Here is a 9,495-nt window from a genome sequence, read left to right as displayed (position 1 = left end):
AGGTCTTCAAGCTGGGGCAGGGGTCTTATCCGGCCTTCAGATTTGAACTTGGCTGCAACGTCAGCTCTCCTGGGTCTCAGGCCTTCAGACTCCTCCTCCGTCTCCAGGTGGTAGATCTCAGGACATCTCAGCTTCTGTAATCACCTGAGCCAGTTCCCTGGAAAAATAAACCCATCTCCTACTGCTTCTGTTTCTCCGGAGAGCCCTGATGAATACAGCTGTGAAGCCTGGCGGTGAAGACTCCGGAGACATGCTGGAGGCTACCACAGGGAGACGGGGGTGCAGGGTTTTTTTTTTTTCCAGTAGGATTTTTACTAGAGCCGTGGAATTGATGACTAAGGTCCACAGATGAAAATGGCAGAGGTTCCAAGCAGCCCCCAACACCACCCAGCACAATCTCCACATTCTAAGAAACTCACCAGGCCCAGATACACGGCCTGCAGAGGTGAGCAGGAGTGACCCGCCAGTCACCCAGCCACAGCCCCAGCCTCCGTGTAGGGATAGGGAGGTCGGAGTCATCAGAGCTGGTGGTTCATCAGGGTACCAGCCCAGAGGGTGGAGGGGAACGAGCAGGAGAACACGCACAGCTCTGTCCCCACCCCAAGTCTGGAGACACAGCAGCCTCACCCCTGGGCGGGGGAGCACTGAGCGGGACAGAAGATTCAAGCTTTCAGCTGGGCTGGGCTGCATTTCCACAATTAAAAGCAAGCAGACGGCCAGGTGCGGCGGCTCAATGCACTTTGGGAGGCCAAGGCGGGTGGATAACAAGGTCAGTAATTCAAGACCAGCCTGGCCCACATGGTGAAACCCTGTCTCTACCAAAAATACAAAACATTAGCCAGGTGTGGTGGTGGGTGCCTGTAATCCCAGCTACTTGGGAGGCTGAGGCAGGAGAACTGCTTGAACCCAGGAGGCGGAGGTTGCAGTGAGCTGAGGTCATGCCACTGCCCTCCAGCCTGGGCAACAGAGCAAGACTCTATCTCAAAAAAAAAAAAAAAAAAAAATCCTGGCTAACACGGTGAAACCCCGTCTCTACTAAAAAAATACCAAAAAAAAAAAAAAAAAAAAAAAAAATTAGCCAGGCGTGGTGGTGGTCACCTGTAGTCCCAGCTACTCAGGAGGCTGAGGCAGGAGAATGGCGTGAACCCAGGAGGCAGAGCTTGCAGTGAGCCGAGATCGCCCCACTGCACTCCAGCCTGCGGGACAGAGCGAGACTCCGTCTCAAAAGAAAAAAAAAAAAAAAAAGTGAGCAGACTTCAGTGGAGTCTGTCCCAGGGGCTATAAGGGACAAGGAGGGGAGTGTGACAGGGCTTGGCAGAAAGCTGCAATTGGCCAAAATAAAGTAGTCTGTGCTCATCCCAGGGCTGAGGCTGGGCTGACGATGGTATGTAGACGGCATGGCCCAGGCCGGCAACAGTATGTCGACAGCACGGATGCAGCTGGGCTCTGCCTGCTCGGCCACGTCCATGGCCTGCAGAATTCTAAGAAAAACAATGACAGGTAGTGTGTGTGTTCATCCATTCTCTCATTACTATAAAGAAATACACAAGGTCGGGCGTGGTGGCTCATGCCTGTAATCCTAGCACTTTGGGAGGCCAAGGCAGCTGGATCATGAGGTCAGGAGATCCAGAGCATCCTGGCCAATATGGTGAAACCCCATCTCTACTAAAAATATAAAAAAAATTAGTTGGGCATGGTGGTGTGCACCTGAAGTCCCAGCTACTTGGGAGGCTGAGGCAGGAGAATCACTTGAACCTGGAAGGCGGAGGTTGCAGTGAGCTGAGATTGCACCACTGCACTCCAGTCTGGCAACAGAGCGAGACTCCACCTCAAAAAAAAGAGAAAGAAAGAGAGAGAGAGAGAGAGAGAGAGAGAGAGAGAGAAAGAAAGAAAGAAAAAGGAAGGAAGGAAGGAAGGAAGGAAGGAAGGAAGGAAGGAAGGAAGGAAGGAAGGAAGGAAGGAAAGAAATATACGAGACTGGGTAATTTGTAAGGAAAGGAGTTGAATTGGCTCATGGTTCTGCTAGCTGTACAGGAAGCATAGCAGCATCAGCTTCTGAGGCCTCAGGAAGTTTCCAATCACGGCAGGAGGCAACAGAGGAGCAGGTGTGACTTCCATGGCCAGAGCAGGAGGAAGAGAGAAGAGAGAGTAGGGGCAAGGTGCCACATGCTTTAAAATGACCAGATCTCACCAGAGTTCACTATTGTGAGGACAGTACCAAGGGGATGGTCCTAAACCATTCACGAGAAATCCACCCCTATGGGCCAGCCGCCTCTCCCCAGGCCCCACCTCCGACACTGGGGATGACAATTCTGCATGAGGTTGGGGTGAGACAGAGCCAAACCGTCAGTGTGCACGTATTTGTCCGATCTAAGGAGCTAATTTATAGCCCAGTAAATAAAAAGAGAAGATGAAGAAAGGAGTTAGGAAGGGAAATGTTGAGACGGAGTGAGCTAGAACCCCGTTCGACACTGCAGACTGGGGCTGGTGCTGTTTCCCCGCAATTAAGAGTAGGTGGGGCCTGGGGTGTCTTTGCAATCCTGTCACTGCAGCCCCTCGTGGAGTGGGGGCAGGCTCAGTAGCCTGCGGAGCAGGGGGCCTCTCCAGGCCCTCAGGGACAGACGGCCTTGGGAGGACGCACCCCCAGCCAGTGCAGGGAGACTGAGAAAGCTCCCCCTCAATGGCAACCACCTTCATCTGGCCTCAGAGTCCACCCCAGGGCTCGGGTCTGGCCTCACGGGTCCACCCCAGGGCTCGGGTCTGGCCTCACGGGTCCACCCCAGGGCTCGGGTCTGGCCTCACGGGTCCACCCCAGGGCTCGGGTCTGGCCTCACGGGTCCACCCCAGGGCTCGGGTCTGGCCTCACGGGTCCACCCCAGGGCTCGGGTCTGGCCTCACGGGTCCACCCCAGGGCTTGGGTCTGGCCTCACGGGTCCACCCCAGGGCTTGGGCAGTCCTCTTAGCAATGACAGGCAGCAGAAGGTGTTTCCATGTAAATTCCCACAAAGCTCTGGCTCTCTTGCTCCGGCTTCTATGACTGGGGCCTGGGACACTGATTCAAAGGACCTTCGGTCAGAAAGGGGACCTGCCACCTTCACGGCAGCACTCAGGGAGCAGCTTCCACGGGGCTGGATCCAGGACCTCAAACCATGGCCCCGAGGCTCTGCCCCTCTGCCCAGGCTGACGCCAGGCGTCCTGCGTAGAATAACCAAGGCAACCAGTGACTATGTCCGGTTCAGACCTGCTCTCCTGCTGTTCCCAAATGAGCTTCGCAGGCCAGAGGTTGTGACTTGGAATTGAGCGAAGTGAAAACTGTGAGAAGGGCCCCCGGGCAAGGAAGCCCCTCCCTCCCCTCTGCTGGTCAATTCCGCTGCAAAGTTTATTCCTGTCCCTCCAGGCCCCCAGCGGAAGAAGAGCCAAGGCCCAGGAGGCTGCGTGAAGAAACCCTGGCCACTCCACCGTGTCCCCATGCTCCACTCTCTTTGATCAAAGAGTCCCTGGTGCAGCGGGGTGACCAGTCCATAAAGATTGTGCCCACTTATGTGCCAGGCACGGGCAAGGGACTGGGGATACCGACAGCCTGGAAATGCACAGCCCTGCATCACAGTGCTCGCCCATTTGGCTGGGGAGGTGCAGACGCTGCCCAGCCTCCGTCCTCCCCTTTGCAGGCAGCAGATAAGTCTCTCTTTTCTGTAGGCTGACCCTATCCTGTTATAAGGAGACACGTGCTCCCTCGCCAGCCGCAGTGATCAGTTCTGGGATCAGTTCCAAGCTACACCGTTGGAAACTCTGCTGGAGACTTGTCCACAGAGTGAAGAGAAAACCAGCCTCTTCCCATCAGGGCTGCTAACCTGAGATTGCCAGAGGCCATCCCCCACCGCACGGAGAGAGAGCTGACACCTTGAATGAAGTCAAGTAAAGACAAGCAGAGCTGAGACACCGGGAGAGAGACAGAGCTTTGAGTCCATTATTGAGGTCCTGGATCCAGCCACGCCTGCAGCTGCTGCCTGGGTGAGATAGTTATCATAAGCCAACAGGCTCCCTTTTGGCTTACGTTCATCTGAGTTGGGATTCTGCACCAAGAGAGCTCTGCCTACCACAGATAGAATAGTACTCCTGCAGTCATGCTGGATTAATACAGTAGGTGTGCCGACATGGGTGTGCAGAGGTGCTGTGGAAATAAGGCAGGCAGGACTCAGGTCTTGAAGGATGACGGCAGCTGTCCAGGCAGAGGCCCTCGGAGGGTTCCAGGCAAGAAAACTGCATGAGCCTCAGGAAGTGGCAAGGGAGCAGGTCGGGGAACACACAGTTCGCAATGGCCATGAGGGCTGCGTGCAGGCCACGGGCAGTGGAGGGGGCGGCGGGTGCAGGAAGGCAGAGGGTGATGGTGGGGGCAGCACCTCCATTTCCATCTTGGAGCAGAGGTGGTTAAACACCCACGACATGCACTCACTGCAACCAGACATAATTCACAAACAGCCCCTCCTGCACTCTCTCCCAGCCGTGTGAGGGAGACACGGAACCAGTGTCTCCTCTTAAAGTCCCCGAACCCTCCCGCTTGCTGGCCCTGAGCAGCAAAGAGGACACCTGCAGGCCTTTCTCTCCCAGCCCCTGACTAAGCCATGGCTGCATCCTGCTCCTTCCACCAAAGCTCTTCAGCCAGTCAGCCCTCAGGCTCCAGCACGGCTCGGAGGGGCCTGCCCCTGGTATAGCCCCTGCTGTCACGGCCCGACACTCCTAGAACAACGGCGGTGTTTCTGTTCTGCACCGGGCCCTGAAGCTCACATCATCGGCCCTGCTGGCTCCAGGGCTCCCAAATCCTCTGACCCTGACCCATGCTGCGGCCACCCCACCTGTTTCTTGGGGCTGATTTACACCCTGAGATGCAGGGAAGGCCCAACTGCGGAGCCCCAGGGAGGCCATGAGCTCTTCACAACTCCAGGAAGCCACGCTGGGCCTCAGTTGATGGAGGAGGTGACACCTTCGTGTGTGCCTTGCCTGCTAATTGGTGTCCTCAACCCAAGGGCATGGGTGCCACTCCCAGGCTGCCCAGGCAGCGTATAGCTGGGTGGATGGCAGGCTTCAGGGACCCAGCCCCGATGAGTCACTTGGAAGGCATTTACCCCAAAGCTTCCCTGGCCACCGCGCCTCCTCCCGCCCCAATCCAGCCCCACCTGGGTCCGAGCCTCAGGAGAGGAGCCTGGCAGGTCAGGATGCAGTTCCTGCGCTCTTGCCTGTGCGTGTGGGCCCAGAAGCCAGGCTGGTGGCCGAGGATGGTGAGCACAGCCCCAGCCCCTCCGCCTACCCGGAGCTTCACAGGACAGTGCTCCCCGCACACCGTGGTGTTGCTTCTGTGGCCCCCGTGAGGGCACAGCAGAGGGAAGGGACCTGGCTCTCCCATGGGGCCTCTGTAATATTTAACCATAAACCAAGGCTGCAGGGAACCCAGTTTGCAGTAAACTTTCGTTTCTCCCCGCTGGACGCACAGGACTCCGCTCAGCCAGGAAAGAGAATCTGCACTCAGCTGGTTTCCGGAACCAGGACGCTGATGGCATCAAGAGCTACCTCCCTTCAGCTTCCTCGGGCCACACAGGAGGCCCCAGCCCGCCTCCTCCAAGACAGTGTGCGCATTTTGCCCGAGACAACATGGGCCTCAGACCGGATACCATGCCCAGGCACACACGGGCACACGCCCCTCCCACCTCCGGCCCATGTCCTGCCGGAGTCCACCCTCCTGGGCACAGGGCAAGCTCAGCTCTCAGCTCCCCCTGCCTGGCTGGCAGCAGCTACAGCGGGTCACACCAGCAGCTTGGGATCCAGAGAGCCTCAGGGCCGCAGAACCACAGGTGGCCTGGCCTCTGGGGGTGTTCGGGGGCTGAGCGTGAGACCCCAGCTGGGTGGCAGAGGCCCCAGCACTGAGGATTCCAGGCCGTGGTAGCAGTCCACTCCAGGCCGACCTGCAGGCCGGGAGGAAGGGGCCCGCCGCCCAGTGTGTCTGTTCTAAGGAGTGCAGGGACAGGGCCTCCCCTGCAGGCGAGGCCAGAGTGGGCCACCTCCTCCTCCCTGCCCCCTCCTCCCATGGGGCTTATCCTCCTCTGCAGGTCTGGTGTTACTCCCCCAAAGCCATTACCCGCCTGTGTCACCTCCTCCCATGGCCACTTGGAGAAGTGGTCATTGTGGTCACTGCCCACGGTGGTCACCTCCCAGGTCACCTCCCCACCAGGTCAATTCCCCACCAGGTCACCACCCTACAATGGCCTCCTTCCCCAGGAATCACTTTCCCCTGTGGCCAGCTCCCCGCTGTAGTCATCTGCCCCCTGTCAGGTCATCTCCCCTCTGTGATCACCTCCCCCAGAAGCCACCTCTTCCCGTGGTCACCTCCCACCAGGGCATCTCCCTCCAGGTCACCTCCCCATCAGGTCACCTCCTCCTGTGGCCAGCTGCCCGCTGTGGTCATCTGCCCCAGGTATCTCCCCATCAGGTCGTCCTCTCCTGTGGTCACCTCCCCCAAAGGCCACCTCTCCCTGTGGTCACCTCCCTCCCAGGTCACCTTTCCCCCAGGTCACCTCTACCCCACGCTCATGCTGACCAACATGAGGTGACCTTCTCCTCCCAGGACCCCGCCCGGCCACCAACACTCCCCTGGGGCTCTCTGGCTCCTGACCTGGAGTCACTGGGGCCAACCCCATCAGACACGCTGGACAACTTTATGTGGGTCACTTAATGCCTCCGAACCTCAGCTTCCTCTTCTGCACCGTGGAAACGAAGACATTTGCTCTTCAAGCCTGTGGTGCTGACCAGGTCAGAATAAACAGGAAGACAGCTTTAGGCCAGGCAGCGCACCTCAGTGCCCGTGAGCATGAGCGTGTGCACGTGTGCAGATGTGTGTGGACACCCCCTTCTCTGCAGCAGCTCCTGGCCCCCTGCAGGTGACCCCCAGCCAGCCCCAGGGCTGCCTTGCCTCTCCCCCATGGACGCCCACCTCATTCGGGGTGAAGTTGGGGGACTGGGGTGTGAGGGGTGCTTTGGGGGACACACTTCGACCCCTCTCTCTGCAGGCCAAGTCCTGGGGCTCAGTTTCCTCCTCTGTGCCCCGGCAACAAGGTGCAGGCCTCGCGAGTGACGTGAGGGTTCATGACCCAGGTGTGGGCAGCCAGCTTGTCACGGGAGGTCGCCCACCCAGCCACAGTGCCTGCGGACTTTAGGTCGGGCACTGCCGATGTGCCGCCTTCCACAAGGCAGGCCCGGGTCTCTGCTGACCGTGCACCGGTCCTGGGGCTGCAGCGCGGCGCTCTACAGTCCTCTGCAGCGGCAGCAAGGCCCACACCGGGGAACTTGCGGGCAGAGGCGACAGCGATGCCCGTGTTCTGTGCAGGGACTCCGAGCTCACAGAGCCCAAGACCACAGTGCTGCGTCTGCTTGGCCAACTGGGCCAACAGGCTGGGTCGCCTGTGCATGGCGACCTGAACGTCTCTCTCCCAGTCCCCTTGCGTCTGCCCAGGGAGCTGCCGGGCTGCACCCTGCAGTGGGGATCAGGAGAGGGGCAATGTCGCACATCCCCGGGGTGGGGACCAGGAGAGGGGCAATGTCGCACATCCCCGCGGTGGGGATCAGGAGAGGGGCAATGTCGCACATCCCCGCGGTGGGGATCAGGAGAGGGGCAATGTCGCACATCCCCGCGGTGGGGATCAGGAGAGGGGCAATGTCGCACATCCCCGCGGTGGGGACCAGGAGAGGGGCAATGTCGCACATCCCCGCGGTGGGGACCAGGAGAGGGGCAATGTCGCACATCCCCGCGGTGGGGACCAGGAGAGGGGCAATGTCGCACATCCCCGGGGTGGGGACCAGGAGAGGGGCAATGTCGCACATCCCCGCGGTGGGGACCAGGAGAGGGGCAATGTCGCACATCCCCGGGAGGCTAAGCCCGGTGCAGCCGGGGAGCGAGGGGGCAGGAAACCGGGGTGCTGCCCTGAGGATGCCCCGACACGCTGTCCTGGGGCCTCGAGTGGCTGCCATGTGCATCCAGGGTTCTGGCCACAGGGTGGGCAGGGGCCCTGTATTCTTCACTGGAGGCCCCTGAGGCTCTGGAACCGAGACCAGCCACCGGCCGGCCCCCTCTCGCCGGCTCCGGCACGCCTGACTACTGTGACTTCCTGCCCCGGACTCGCTCTGCCAGCTTGGGGCAAACCACTTCCCTCTCGGGTTTTCACTTCCCTCTTTCCCAAGTGGGGAAAGACCACCTGTCCCTGACCCCAGAAGGGCCCCTGCCCGAGAGCAGCAGCCTTGCCAGGCTGGCATGTGAGGCTCAGGCAGGCCCGGCCCCCAGAGGCACAGCAGGAGGCTCTGTGGGATGCTGTGTCGTTTCTAAGTACTAGGTCAGGAGAGGAGCCGCCTGACCCCGGTGGGGAGGACAGGCAGGGCAGGAAACCGCCACCATCTCAGCCCACAGGCCTGGCTGCTGGGAGCTGCTCACAGCCCGCTCCTCCCGGGCCCCCAGGCCCAAGGCCACCCTGGGGTGTAGCTGTCCACTAGGCCCTCTGTGCTCCCGATCAGCAGACACACAGGGCCTGCTTGGCGGAAGGAAAGGGGTGTTAAGATGCAGACCCACAGAAAGCGTTGCCAGGGGATTTTGTACCAAACCGAATGCACAGGTGGATGGGCAGGGCTCGTAGACACACAGGCCAGAGGGAGCAGAGCAAGGACAGGGAGCCCCCGGGGTGGGCACGGAGCGCAGCCCTTTCCCTCCCGGCAGGCACATCCCACAGCCTCCCCACCTGCCCTCCGCCATCCCAGGTCGCCCTGACCCATCTGCTGGGGTCCTCACCAGGACGAGTGCCTATCAGCAGCCTAGACCCCAGCCACTGGGAGGTCCGGCTCTGAGGCCCAGGAGCAGTGCCTGGCGTGCCAGGAATGAACCCCTCTCACCACAACCCCATACCTAGCCCCGGTCACACCACTGGGGACCGGGCTGACCCCAGACACAGGCCCACCCAGTTCCTCCACCCCTGGGTAGGCCCTTCTGTGGTTGGGGTGGGGCAGGCCTGGCCCTGCCCTGCCCCAGATGCCTTCCACCTCCATTCCTGCCCTCCCTGGCCTGCCCTGAGTGGCCAACTCCCCACAAGGTTTGCCCCCTGCAGAAACCCTCCCCATGCCCGGTTGGCACCCCTGCCCCCTCCTAGCCAGACCTGCCCTCACAGTGGCTTCCATGTCCAGGGGCAAGGCATCCCTCCCACCCCTAGCAGTCCTGCAAGGCTAAGGTCCCGGAAGCCTGGAGGAGACCCAGGAGCCATTTCCCAGGACGGAGCTGGGGCTTCCAGGCAGCCTGAGGAGGAGGGAAACAGAGCTCGTGTGGGTTCAGCAGGAACAGGCGGCCCGTGTCCCCGCTTGGGTCCAGCCTTCTGAGAGTCCCGCATGTTGAGGTCCCCACCTGCCCGGGAAAGCACTTCAGTGCGGCTCCGAGCGCCAAGAGCCCCCAGAACAGCTCCGAGGAGGTCG

Source organism: Macaca fascicularis, chromosome 3 (genome assembly GCF_037993035.2).
Source record: "Macaca fascicularis isolate 582-1 chromosome 3, T2T-MFA8v1.1".
Taxonomy (NCBI): domain Eukaryota; kingdom Metazoa; phylum Chordata; class Mammalia; order Primates; family Cercopithecidae; genus Macaca; species Macaca fascicularis.
This window is presented reverse-complemented; position numbering follows the sequence as displayed.